This window comes from Acomys minous (genome assembly GCF_964271855.1).
Source record: "Acomys minous genome assembly, chromosome: 11".
NCBI classification, from domain to species: Eukaryota; Metazoa; Chordata; class Mammalia; order Rodentia; family Muridae; genus Acomys; species Acomys minous.
Window position 1 is genome coordinate 6524246 of NC_140492.1, and position 13210 is coordinate 6537455.

The 13210-nt window shown below is 43.9% G+C and overlaps 1 long non-coding RNA gene across 1 annotated transcript in view; it reads right to left on the minus strand.

The window, feature by feature from the left end:
* The window catches only part of LOC311608364, a 56509-nt gene that overhangs the window by 38859 nt on the left and 4440 nt on the right, over positions 1 to 13210 (minus strand). The gene's annotated exons all lie outside the window — the stretch shown is intronic.

Genomic DNA, 13210 nt, shown 5'->3' on the forward strand with positions numbered 1-13210 from the left:
TGGTCAAATAATTATAAGTGTTGTGAATCCAAATTCCTTTTATTCCACAATGTAACTAAAACTCTTAAGACAGAAAAACCTAAATGGCATATGTACGTAAGCAGTCTTAAATCAAATGTTATCTGGTTACTCATTGCCTCAACCTCAATTCTACATGTGGTCTGAAGAGATTCCCCCCCCCTGCCCCCCCCCCCCCCCCCCCCGTTGCCTGAGGGAAATTAACTCCTTCTTGGAGCCTGGCTCATGCCGCAGGGTACAGTCTCTCATTTGTGGACAGTTATTCCCCACCTGAGGCAAGCTCCTCAGGGCTCTGCTAGTCCTAGACTCTAAAGACTGGAGCCATGGCTTAGCTTTGTGCTTTCAGCTCTCCCGAAGTAATTAATAGGCTTACAGAACAAAGACTTTATATTTTATCAAGTTAATTGCCTATAATTTCTACAGAGTATATCAAGCATCTAATTTAAAATTTGAGTCTTAAGAAAGTTTCATTTAAAAGGCTCCTGTAAGCTTTATCTCAGTGTTACACACAGCTAAATTTTAAAACAGTTTGTTCTTTAATACTGAAGGGACTGACATTGCAGGTGTTCAGTAACTGTCCTCGGAGAACACAGGTAATAAGGATACGGGGGCTAGGGCAGCAGCCAATGTGTGGCCCATGACCCTAGGTCATCTAGGTTCTGGGGCATGAGGGGACATTTCTCAATGCCTTCTGTACCTCTAGTGAGCCACCTGTCTGTCCTCTTGGTCAGAGAGGTCAGAGAGACCACAGAGGACATTCTTCAAAGAGGAGGGTCAACACTAAGGGAAATGTCTTCAGGGCTTCCAAGAGAAGTCACATGGTCAGCCACACTTTGCAAGCCATCACAGCCACTGGCACAATTGTTAAAGGAAGACCAGGCGAGCCAAGGGGTTCTTCCTAAGTGGTTCTTCCTAAGTCTCTGTGAGGAATTCCCCAAAGAGCCCCAGCTGACCTTAGCAAAAGCTATAAGAAAGGCTTTCAAATCTGACTAAAGCACAAAGTATAGCCAGTTAGAAAGACTGGTGATGGTCAACGCCTCCTCAGCACTGCTGCTTGAGGTCAACGCCTCCTCAACACTGCTGCTTGAGGTCAACGCCTCCTCAGCACTGCTGCTTGAGGTCAACGCCTCCTCAGCACTGCTGCTTGAGGTCAACGCCTCCTCAGCACTGCTGCTTGAGGTCAACGCCTCCTCAGCACTACTGCTTGTTCTTCTACTTCCTGCCACGGTCTTAACATATAGCCCTCAGTGTGTTGCTCTGGTTTTGATTTTATTTGGTTTTCTAACAGTTCAAGGGAATCACACTAACAACGGGCTGCGCAGACCTGGCCATGGCTCTCCTGCATCTCACCCTTTCTGGGGCCAGAGCATCATCACCATCCTGTCACTCTGCTTAAATATTTATATTTGTGTCTTCTAGGACAAAGAAGGCCTTCAAACTAGAGTCCTTGTGATACAGGAATTCCAGCCGTGCTCTCCTACAGAAAATCCAAAGCCTCCACTCAAATCAACAGGGGGAAAGTCTTGCCATCCTGCTTAGGCAGGGAGAGAGAGAGAGAGAGAGAGAGAGAGAGAGAGAGAGAGAGAGAGAGAGAGAGAGAGATTGGTAAAAGCATCATGATTGATACATGAACGAAGAACCCAGTGGACAGAAAGACTAACCCCTCTTTCCCACCTGAGCTACATACACAAAATAGCATTCTCCAGGAAAGCCCACATGTGTGAGAGAGCTGTGACTCCCAGGCTTTTCCCACATCTCTCTAGCCCGGTCTGTTCATTGAGTATTTTCCCTTTCTTAATGAACAGTCTTTTAGCAGCCCATGGTGATGCTCACTTTTAATCTAACACTTGGGAGGCAGAGGCAGGTAGATCTCTGAAAGTCCAAGGCCAGCCTGGTCTACAAAGTGAGTCCAGGATAGGCAAGGCTACACAGAGAAAACCTGTCTCGAAGAAACAAACAAACAAACAACAGCAACAAAAAACCAACAACAAAAACAAACAAAAAACTCTGTCTTTCTAGAGATCTTTTTTTTTCTTTTTTCTTTTTTTTTAAGTCACAACTGGTCAAAATACAAATAGCAACTGATCCTGGGATCTCTAGCTCCAACTGGAACATCTACAACACACCCACCCAAGGCTCAGAAACGTCGTGAGTCTCCTAGAAATGACAGGGAAAGCACAATCATGCAACCTCAATATGGCTGCCCAAAAGACTTAACCAGTGATATCACCAATAGACATGTTAATATGACAGGGATAGGTCTCCAAAGGCCCCTCCCCTAGATGAAGAGCTACAGTCCTACCGAGAAAGGGAGAATTAGCCTTTCCCAGAGATGAATCCCCTAATAGATTACACCAGGTGGTCGGCCCTGAAAACACACACATACAAGCAACGCTAAATGGCTAAGCGGTCATACTTATAAGAACCTTGGCTCCCTGGTCAAATGGGACCTACCACACTGGGTTCCAAGGAGAATTAAAGAAGATCATTTATAACTGGCCAGGGAAACAGACAGGTTGACTACAAATCCCTCACCTTTCCCTCTTCTTGTCAAATTCAAGCCCCAGCTCCATAGCAACCACCTGCTTTGGCCTCACCTTCCTCCCTGCCTGCCCCCCATCTCCAATTCATCCCAAAGCCCTATCCTCCCCAACCTTCCTTCTCCCTCACTCATAGCTTTATCCTAGTCCTCAGTCTCAGCAGGAACTCCCTGGGAACCTGCAGGGAGTAGAGAGGCTCTTCCTCCTTTCCTCACTCCCAACTCTGTAGCAGACCACCTGCTGAGCCCCACCCACCCACCCCCTACACACACCCCAACCCTGTGGCTCATACACATTTTCTCTTCTAAGCTTCTTCTGGACTCATCCTGTTATCCCAGGCCCCAGCTGCAGGAGGTAAGTCCCTGTGAACCTGCAGGCCAAGCCTGCCAGAGGAGCGAGGAGGCCAGCAGGTAGGAGAGCTGCAGAGCCTCACTCTCTCTCCTCCTCCGAATCCGATCCCCCAGCCTCATCCCCAGCTCTGTGGCAGACTACCTATCCGTGGCCTCTCCTCACTCTCTGCCCCCGTTCCCAGATGACTAAGCAGATCCTGGTGGAACACCCTGCTTTCCTGCCCCCTGAGGAAGCCCCCTCCCCCAGCCCATCCTCATTCCTAAGTGTCACCTCCCAGTTCCCAGAGACACATTTTACCTGGAAACCCCAGTGACCACACCTGTCAGGAGTCCAGAGAATTCCCTACACAGCCACCACACCCTCCTAAGAACCAGAGAGAGCAACAGAAACCAAGGAACAGAACATCCACCCGCCAAGACAAGACCAGGTGTCTTGTCTACAATCACCCCAAACCCAGACGCCTAGATACCAGCATAAACACACAGCCAGTAACAGCCAGCACAAGGTGTCTTCTCTAGAACCCGGCAGCCCCACCACAGCAGGCCCTGACAGTCACAACATAGTTGAAGCACTAGATAAAGACCTTAAAATAGCCTTTATGGGTGTGAAAGAGGTCCTTAAGAAGGAAATTAATAAGCCCTTTATTAAAAATTTATGAAAACACAAACAGTGGAAGGAAATGAATAGATAGTTCAAGACCTGAAAGTGAAACAACTAGAATTAGTAAAGAGAAACCTATTTAAAGAGGGGAATCGGGGACTGAAAAATTCAGGAACTCGAAGAGGAGCCTCAGAGGCAAGCCTCATCAACAGAACACAACAGGTAGAAGTGTCTCGGGCATTGAAGACACAGTCGAAGAAACGGGTACCTTGGTCACAGAAAATGTTAGATCTAAAAACATCCTGAGACAAAACATTCAGCAAATGTGGAACACACTGTGAAAAGATCAAATCTAAGAATGATAGTTATAGAGGAATCCCAGGTCAAAGACTCAGAAAATATTTTCAATGGAATTATAGAAGAAAATTCCCCTAACCTACACAAGGAGATGCCTATAAACGTACAAGAGGCATGCATGACATCAAGTAGACTGGACCAGAAAAGAAATTCCCATGGGTACACAATCATCAAAACACTAAACATACAGAACAAAGAAAGAGTCTTAAAAGTGTTGTCATTAAGGATGAGATGCAAGCCATAGATTACCATGCCCAGACATGGCCAAGTCCAAAAACCACACCACACACAATCAGTCCTGTAAATGGCACTGAGAAACTCAGATCACAAAGATACGAATCTCTTAAGGGGGTTGACCCCAAGTTCCTGAGGAACATGGCGCTTTGCCAAGAAGCACAACAAGAAAGGCCTGAAGGAGACGCAGGCAAACAACACACAGGCAGTGAGTGCCGTGCAGAGGCCATCAAAGCCCTTGTGAGGCCTAAGGCCGTTAAGACCAAGATGCCAAAGGGCCCCAGATGCACACTCAGCCAGCTTGCTTCCAACGCTCATCCTAAGATTAGGAAGAGGATTCGAAGCTACATAGCCAAGGATTGTAGACTCTGCCAACCAAAGGCCAAGGTTCAAACCAAGGCAGAGGCTGCAGCTCCAGCTCAGGCTCTCAAAAGTGCCCAGGCCCCTGTGAAGGCCCCGTAGAGAAGGCTTCTGCCAATGTGAAGACAGATGGACTTGTGTGACACACTTACCTACACACTATTTACAGATGACTAGTGTCGTATGCTGTTCCTACAAATAAACCTGAGGCAAGATCTGTTTAAAAAAAAAAAAAGAATGGGATGCCAGGCAATCGATAGGTGATTTTATTTGGGAAGAAGAGTTAGGGCCTGAATGGGCCATGAAGGTAGAAAAGAGACAGACAGAGAGACAGTGAGAAAGAGGAGACAGAGATGGACATGGGGGTCATGGGCACCTTTTAGAGAGAGGTGGGGTAAGAAAGAGACAGGTAGCAAGTTGGCCCTTTTATAGTATGACAGACCTGGCATTGGCAGGCAATGACATCATAGGTTGATAAGCAACCTAGAGGCAGGCTAATGGAGCTACCTATATGCTAACAAAAAGTTGCAAGGGAAAAAATACCCAAGTAACATATAACGGCAAACATTATTAGAAGGACACCTGACTTCCCAGTGGACTCTAGGAGCCAGAAGGGAAGGATTTCTACAAACTCTGAGACCATAGTGCCAGCTCAGAACATCCAGCCCAGCAAAACGTTCAGTCACAATAGATAGAGAAGTCCCATGACAATACTAAGTGCAAGAATGTCTAGCTACAAATCCAGCCCCACAGAAGGCACTAAGAGGAAGACTATACCCAAGAAAACACAAGAAATACATAATCCCACACCAGCAGATCAGAGGAGAGGACACACACACACACCCACACACACACCCACACACACACCAAAATAACAGGAATCAACAAACATTTCTCACTGCTGTCTCTCAATAGCAATGGCCTCAATTCCCCCAATAAAAAGATGCAGACCAACAGGATGGATGCAGAAACAGAGCCATCCTTGTGCTCCATCAAAGAAGCACATGTTAACATCAAAGACAGACGTCACCACAGGCAAAAGGATAGAAAAGATATTACAAGCAAATGGACCTAAAAAGCAAGCCGGTGTAGCCATTCTAATATCTGACAAAACAGGCTTTGAAGCCACGCGTGGTGACGATCTTTGGAGGCAGAGGCAAGTGGATCGCTATGAGTTCAAGGCCAGGACTCTACAAAGTGAGTCCAGGATAGCCAGGGCCACACAGAGAAACACTGTCTTGAAACACACACACACATACAAAATAGGCTTTGAACCAAAACTAATCAGAAGAGATAGAGAAGGACAATACATACTCAAAGGAAAAAAAAATCTACCAAGATGACATTTCCATTCTTACATCTATGGACCAACCACAAGAGCACCACATTCATAAAAGCAACCCTACTGCAGCTTACATCATATATTGATCCTCACACTCTGATAGTGGAGGCTTCAATGCCCCATTCTCACCACCAGACATGTCACCCAGACTAAAACTAAACAGAGAAATGCTGGAGCTAAGTGACATTAAAAACCAAATGTATCTAAAAGATATTTACAGAACATTTCACCCAAACACAAAATAGTATATCTTCTCAGTACCTCATGCAACTTTCTCCAAAACTGACCACATACTCAGACACAAAGCAAGTCTCAAGGAACACAAGAAAATTGAAGCAACACCTTGCATTCTGCCTGACTACCATGGGTTAAAGCTGGATACCCACAATAACAGAAAATGTACAAACTCATGGAAACTGAATGACTCTGTACTGAATTCAAATGGGTCAAGACAAAAAGTAAGAAGTTAGACTTTCTAAAGTTGAATGAAAGTGAATGCACAACCTACCCAAACTTATGGGACATGATGAAGGCAGCTCTTAGAGGCAAGTTCCTAGCACTAAGCGCCTACATTTTAAAAAAACAAAACACACACACCCAAAAACAAACAAACAACAAAAACGGAGGCTGGAGAAATGGCATTAAAGGCTAAGATCATTAAAAAAAAAAAATTACGACAGATCTCATACTAGTAACTTAAAAAAAAAAACTTTTATTTATTATGTATACAGTGTTCTGCCTGCATGTGTGCCTGCACACCAGAAGAAGGCACCAGATCTCACAGGCTGTGAGCCACCATGTTGCTGGGAACTGAACTCCCTTTGGAAGGGGTCCTAACCTCTGAGCCATCCCTCCAGCCCCTCATTCTAGTAACTTAACAACACATGGGAAAGATCCAGAACAAAAAGAAATCACACTCATAGGAAGGAGATGGCAAGAAACAACCAAGCTCAGGGATGAAATCAATAAAATAAAACCAAAAACAAAACAATAGAAAGAATCAACGAAACAGAACTGGTTCTTTGAGAACAATTAATAAGATGGACAAACCCTTAACTAAAATAAGGAGAGAGAATATCAAAATTAGTAAGATTAGAGATGAAAGGAGGATATAAAACACACTGAGGAAATCCAGAGAGTCATAAAGAAATACCACCAAAATGGAACATCTAAAAGAAATGGACAATGTTCTCAATACATAACATTTACCAAGTTAAATTGAGATCAGAGAAGCAATTTAAGCAGATCTGTAACTCCTAGTGAAATAGAAGCAGTAATTAAAAGTCTACCAAGCAAAAAAGTCCAGGCTGGATGGTTTTAGTGCAGAAGTCTATCAGACTTTTAAAGAATTAAATGCCAATTACTTTTTATAATTAATTCAATTAATACTCCTCACATTTTCCACAAAGTAGAAACAAAATGAACATTGCCCAACTTCTTTTATAGGGCCACAGTTACCCGTACATCCAAACCACATGAAGACGCAACAAAGAAAGAACTAACAGTTAATTTCCCTAACGAACCTAGATGCAAAAATTCTCAATAAAATACTTGCAACATGAATACAAGAGCATATCAAAAAGATCATCTATTATAATCAAATAGGCTTCATCCCAGAGACACAGGAATAACTCCACACTTGTAAATTAATAAATAAAATCTTTTGAAAGACAAAAACCATATGATCATGCAGTTGGTGGTGGCACACACCTTTAGCCCTAGAACTCATGAGGCAGAGGCAGGTGGAACTCTTGAGTTTGTGACCAGCCTGGTGTGCAGAGTGAGTCCAGGACAGCCAAGGCTACACAGAGAAACCCTGTCTTGAGGTGGGGGCGAGGCATGGAGTGGGAGACCATGATCACCTAATTCGATGCATAAAAGGGCCTTTGACAAAATCCAAGTAACCTTCATAAGACAAGCCCTAGATTGATTAGGGATAGAAGGGGCATACCACAACATAATTAATAAAGGCAGTGTCCAGCAGGCCTACAGCAAACATCAACTTAAATGGAGAGAAAAAGCAAAGGAAGTCCATTAGAACCAGGAACAAGACAAAGCTGCCCACCATTTCCATATCTATTCAAGACAGTATGTGAAGTCTCAGCTAGAGCAATGCAACACCTGAAGAGGATCAGGGGATACAAATTGGAAAGGAAGAAGTCAAAGTATCTCTATTTGTAGATGGTGGGATAGTCCTCATAAGTGATGCCAACTCCCCTGGGGACTCCTACAGCTGAGAACCATGTTCGGCAAAGATTAACTCTCAAACATCATTAGCCTTCCTGTATACAAGTGGCAAATGGCCCAAGAAAGAAATCAAGGAAACACCACCTTTCAAAATAGCCTCAAGTCATATAAAATATCTTGGAGTAACTCCAACCAAGCAAATGAAAGACTTGTATATTAAAAACTTCATGGCATGGAAGAAAGAAATTGAGGAAGATATCAGAAAGATGCAAAAGCCTCCTACACTTGATAGAATCAATAGGATCAACATGGTGAAAATGGCCATCCTACCAAAAGCAATCTGTACATTCAAGACACTTCCCATCAAAATTCCAACACAATTCTTCACAAATCTTGAAAGGGCAATTTCTATGTTCATATGGAAAGAAATAAACAACAAGACAACCAAAATAGCTAAGAACCACAGGATATGTCACCATCCCAAATTTCAAGTTGTACTACAGAGTAAGAAAAAAAAACAGCATAGTACTGGCACAAAAACAGACATGTTGATTTGTGGAATTGAACTGAAGATGCAGACATAAACTAAATCCACACACGTATAGGCACCTAATTGTTGATAAAGAGGCCAGAAATACACACAGAAAACAACAGCAACAGCATCTTCAACAATTGGTGCTGGTCAAACTAGATGGCTGTGTGTAGAAAAATCCAAATAGACCAATACTTACCTCCCTGCACAAAAGTCAACTCCAAATGGGTGCAAAATACCTCAACATAAAACCAGGCGCACAGAGTCTGATAGGAAAGAAAGCTCAAGGACCTAAGGTAAAACCAAATGCTACTGCTAAAACAAAAACAAACAAAAAACAAAAAGCAAAGCAAAAAAGCCAACAAACAAACAAAACCCCAAACAATAAAATAACCCCTAATGATGTTCTGCTATTCTCACAGCTCAGCTACCATCAGAGTCGCTTCCTCTTGCAGCAGATGGGAACAAATACAGAGACCCACAGCCAGACATGATGCATAAAGTGAGACACCTTGGTCCACTCAGCCCTAAATGGAATGTCTTCATCAGCATCCCCCTCCCAACCAGGGCTAAGGGAGCCCTGCAGAAGAGGAGACAAAGTATCAGAGCCAGAGGGACAGAGAGCACCAAGAGAGCAAGGTCTTCCAAATCCACAGGACAAAACCACCGGTGAACTCACAGGGACCGTGGTAGCGTGCACAGGGATGGTGGCAGCGTCTACAGGGACTGCTCAGGGGTATGGGGCCTAAAGCTGAAAGAAGTGACCATGTGCTCCCATCCACAACCCAGAAGCTACCTCCAACTCACCACTTGAAAATGACATTTTGGTTTCCTCTAAAGGGAGTCACATAGGGGAAACAGACTGCTCTAAAGTGTAGGCTGCACACCCAGCAGTAGCTGGCTGGCAGAAAGCAAACTCAACGGCAGCTTTGGGGATTCCTTGCTTTATACTGTCATGTAAGGGATTTTATCTTTTTCCTTCTCTTTTTAAATTTATCTTATTTTTTCTTATGGGATAATAAGAGAAAAAATATATATAATTTTTTGCACATATAATATGGCTTCCAGTTCCTGAGCGTGAGAACAAGTGGGTCTCTGCATTGATATCTGTTTTTTGTCCCTTTTCTTGGGTTTTGTTTTGTTTTTTTTTTTTAAGATTGATTTATTTATTATTTATACAGTATTCTGTCTGCAGGCCAGAAGAGGGCACCAGAGCTCATTATAGATGGTTGTGAGCCACCATGTGGTGCTGGGAATTGAACTCAGGACCTTTGGAAGAGCAGACAGTGTTCTTAACCTCTGAACCATCTCTCCAGCCCTTCTTGGGCTCTTTTCCTCCTGTTCGTTTTGCCCTATTCTGACGTGCTAGTTTTTGTTTTATCTTATTTTATTACTCCCTTTGAAACTTGTTTGTTGGGGCTGGAGAGATGGCTCAGCAGTTAAGAGCACTGGCTGCTCTTCCAGAGGATCTGGGTTCAACTCCCACAACCCACGTGGCAGCTCACAACTGTGTAACTCCAGTACCAGGGGATCTGACAGCCTCACTCAGACATACAAGCAGGCAAAACATCAGTGCACATAAAATGAATCTTTTTTTTTTTTTTTTAAGAAACCTGATTTTTGATGAGAGACAGAAAAGGGGTGGATCTGGGTGGGAGGCCGGGTGAGGAGGGACTGGGAGCTGTGGAGGGAGCAGGAACTAACCAGACTATACTATATGAGAAAATTCTATTCTCAATTAAAGAAAAAAAGAATTCAGTATTTGAAACCGGGGGAGTGGCAACTGTTAATCCCTAACCATTAACTTCTGAGGCATGTTTTCTTCCAATGTGTTACTCTATTACATCATGGAGAACACTGTACAATACAGAAATGTACTTTCAAAGGAATATACTTTTAAAACTAAGTCTCACTTTAAAAAAGAATAATTTATGTAAAGCTTTAGGCCAGTTCCCTAGTCAAATAGAATTAATAACAGGACCTATCATATTGGGGCCTAAAGAGAATTAAAGAAGATAATTTATGTAAAGCTCTAGGCTCAGGACAGCTGTAGAGATGTTTTTCCTGGTCTCCTTAGGCACAAAGGAGCCAGCAGAGGCTGGTGAGTGTCCTAACGGCCTCTTCCTGCATCATCTTCTGCTTGAATATCTCAAGCAGACCACTTGCCTCCAAATCAGCCCCAAAATTATCTGAAGTGTGGTTGCCTCAGCCCAGGGCAAGTCTAAAGAACACTGAAGTTTGAGGAAAGTCTCCTCTAAACTTGCCCGAAAGGACGTGGGGTGAATTTTCCGAGTAGAAAGTGGGGTGTCTGAAAAGCAGAAGGGGCTCGGGATGTGGGGGCCAGGAATGGGACCGCAGTTGGTAAATAGCACCTCCCCTTGGGACCACGGCAAAGACTAGGCAGGACTGTAAAGGAGGTAGACGCTTTCCGTTTAGGCTTAAAGTGTGATGATTCTTGTGTTGCCACCGGTGTTCCGATTCCAAGAACCTAAATATAGAACGCCTATTTGATGCTTCCAGAAGACGACCACATGGTCTGCCCATTTCCATAATAAAGGGCATCATTCCTGAGCAACTCATCCATCCATTCATTAGTGAGTACTTACTGGAGCTCGGTGCTCTGCCAGGCGCTGTGCTGGCTGCTCACCAGGGAACAGCACAGGCGCGGTCCCTCAGGCTCTGAAACACTCACGGAAGGACAAAGAAGGGACAAGGAGAAACTCAACGGTCACAAAGTTCCACATCTTACAAGATCATCTTACTGGACCCCAAGGGGACACAGTGACCAAGGCCTCTTAGAACTGTGGGGAGGAGAGAAGAGCCGAGGGGCGCCATAGCCACCTCCCACCCCGGCGAGTCCCGGAACCAAGGTTCCGGGAATCATTCTTGCTTTGTCCGTTTTTGCCCTTTTCTCCACCAAAAAGGCAAAGAAGCGGAACAAACGTGAAATTGCTCCTCATGTGGGAATGAATCACTCCAGTCAAAGGTGGCAAAATCCCATCTAATGGCGGGCCACAGAAGTTTCATTTAATTTAAAAGTGGGCAGCCTAGAGCCGGATCCATTGTTATAAATAATGTGTGTGCCCAGATTACCAAGAGAATGCCCCCTGGGGCCCGGAACTGGGGGAGTCTTTTATTCTCTTTATACATTCTTGGAACTTTCTTGGAACTTTCTAAATTTATAATGAACAAAACATTATTTCTCTAAAGAAATTTAAAAGGTGATTTTAAAAATAACGTTTGCACGCCGTCCCCCACCTCGTTCAAAGTCAATGTGTTTTGTAAACCAGTCCCTTGAGAAATTTCTAGAATCATATTATATCCAGATTACACCCAATCGTTAAATCCAGTCTTTGTCTTCCAATAGAAAGCACAAAATTGTTCCCTTCCGGAATCCCTCCAGGCACAGCCTAGCTGGAGCCCTGAGTGGAATTAACATGTCCACAGATTTTCTGGGTTCCCTTCCAAGTCTGGGAAGCTGTTCTCTGCTCCAGGGCCTGGAGCAAGGGCGTATCCCTCAGGACACAGTCTCCGCACGACACCTGTGACCAGCCTTCGGTAAGAAGCCCAAGACACACAAAGCAGAAGGCACGGTGGAAGTGAGGTGCTGAGAGGCCTCGTGTGCTGGGCTGATGTGGGAGTGCTGCAGAGCACACTGGAAACAGGAGCTGGGTGATGCGCCTGCCTTTAGGTTGAGGGTAATGAGGACCAATGGGGATTTTCCTTAGCAGAACCACGCATGACCTAGGGGTCTTAGGTCCATGGAATACATAACTGTATTAAAGTAGAGAGAGAAAGAGGAGAGGGAGACAGTTGCAAAGCCAACCAAATTAAATGATAAGGGCTGTTTCAAAACTAGTGTTTGAGCTATCATTCATTGTTAATAATAATAATAATAATAATAATAATAATAATAATAATAATAATAATAATAATAATGCCTTTTTCTCAATGGCTCCTTTTAAAGCTCCATTCACAGATTAGCAGGCATCAGCACTCCCATTTTTTTTCACAACCAATAATACTCTGCTGCGTGGGTGTACCACGTCTTTTAAACCCGTTAATTCACTGTTAGACACATAGCTTTTAGCAGTCCACTAAACCTGATCCTCTGGTTTGTCAGAAGATAATGTTTGTATTGGCTACTTGAATATGAAAAGAAAAGGAGTTCCTATCACGGTAAATCTTTCCACTGCTGCTGGACTAACAGAAGCACTTGCAACCTCCAAAATGTGTGTGACTTGGAGTGGTAACCCTTGGGTATGGGAATCTGTTCCATGGCTTAGCAAATGCCACAGGATTCGGCGTTGATCTTTAGCTTTCATGTTCTGTCAGTGGGGGGCACTGAGTTTATGGATTCCCAGGCATGACTGAGGCCATGTCTCAGCCTGTGAGTGCCCTGCTTTCACTCTGTCAACAATCAGTTCTGGCCACGCATAGCCTGCTTTCAACTTTGTTTCTCCTTTTCCCACAGTCTGAGCTGTTAATTTCTTTACTGTATTTTTATGAGCTAAAAAAAAAAAAATGAATATCAAATACCATTGAGCTGCCATTGTTCGTGGCACAATATAATTCAAGATATCCCTTGTCTTTTCCTAAATCAAATTGTTATAAATAAAGCCCCTTCACCCATCTACCCAGTTGACATGAGACCTTTGAAGTCAGGGCTTTCTAAATGAAAGAAAGGAA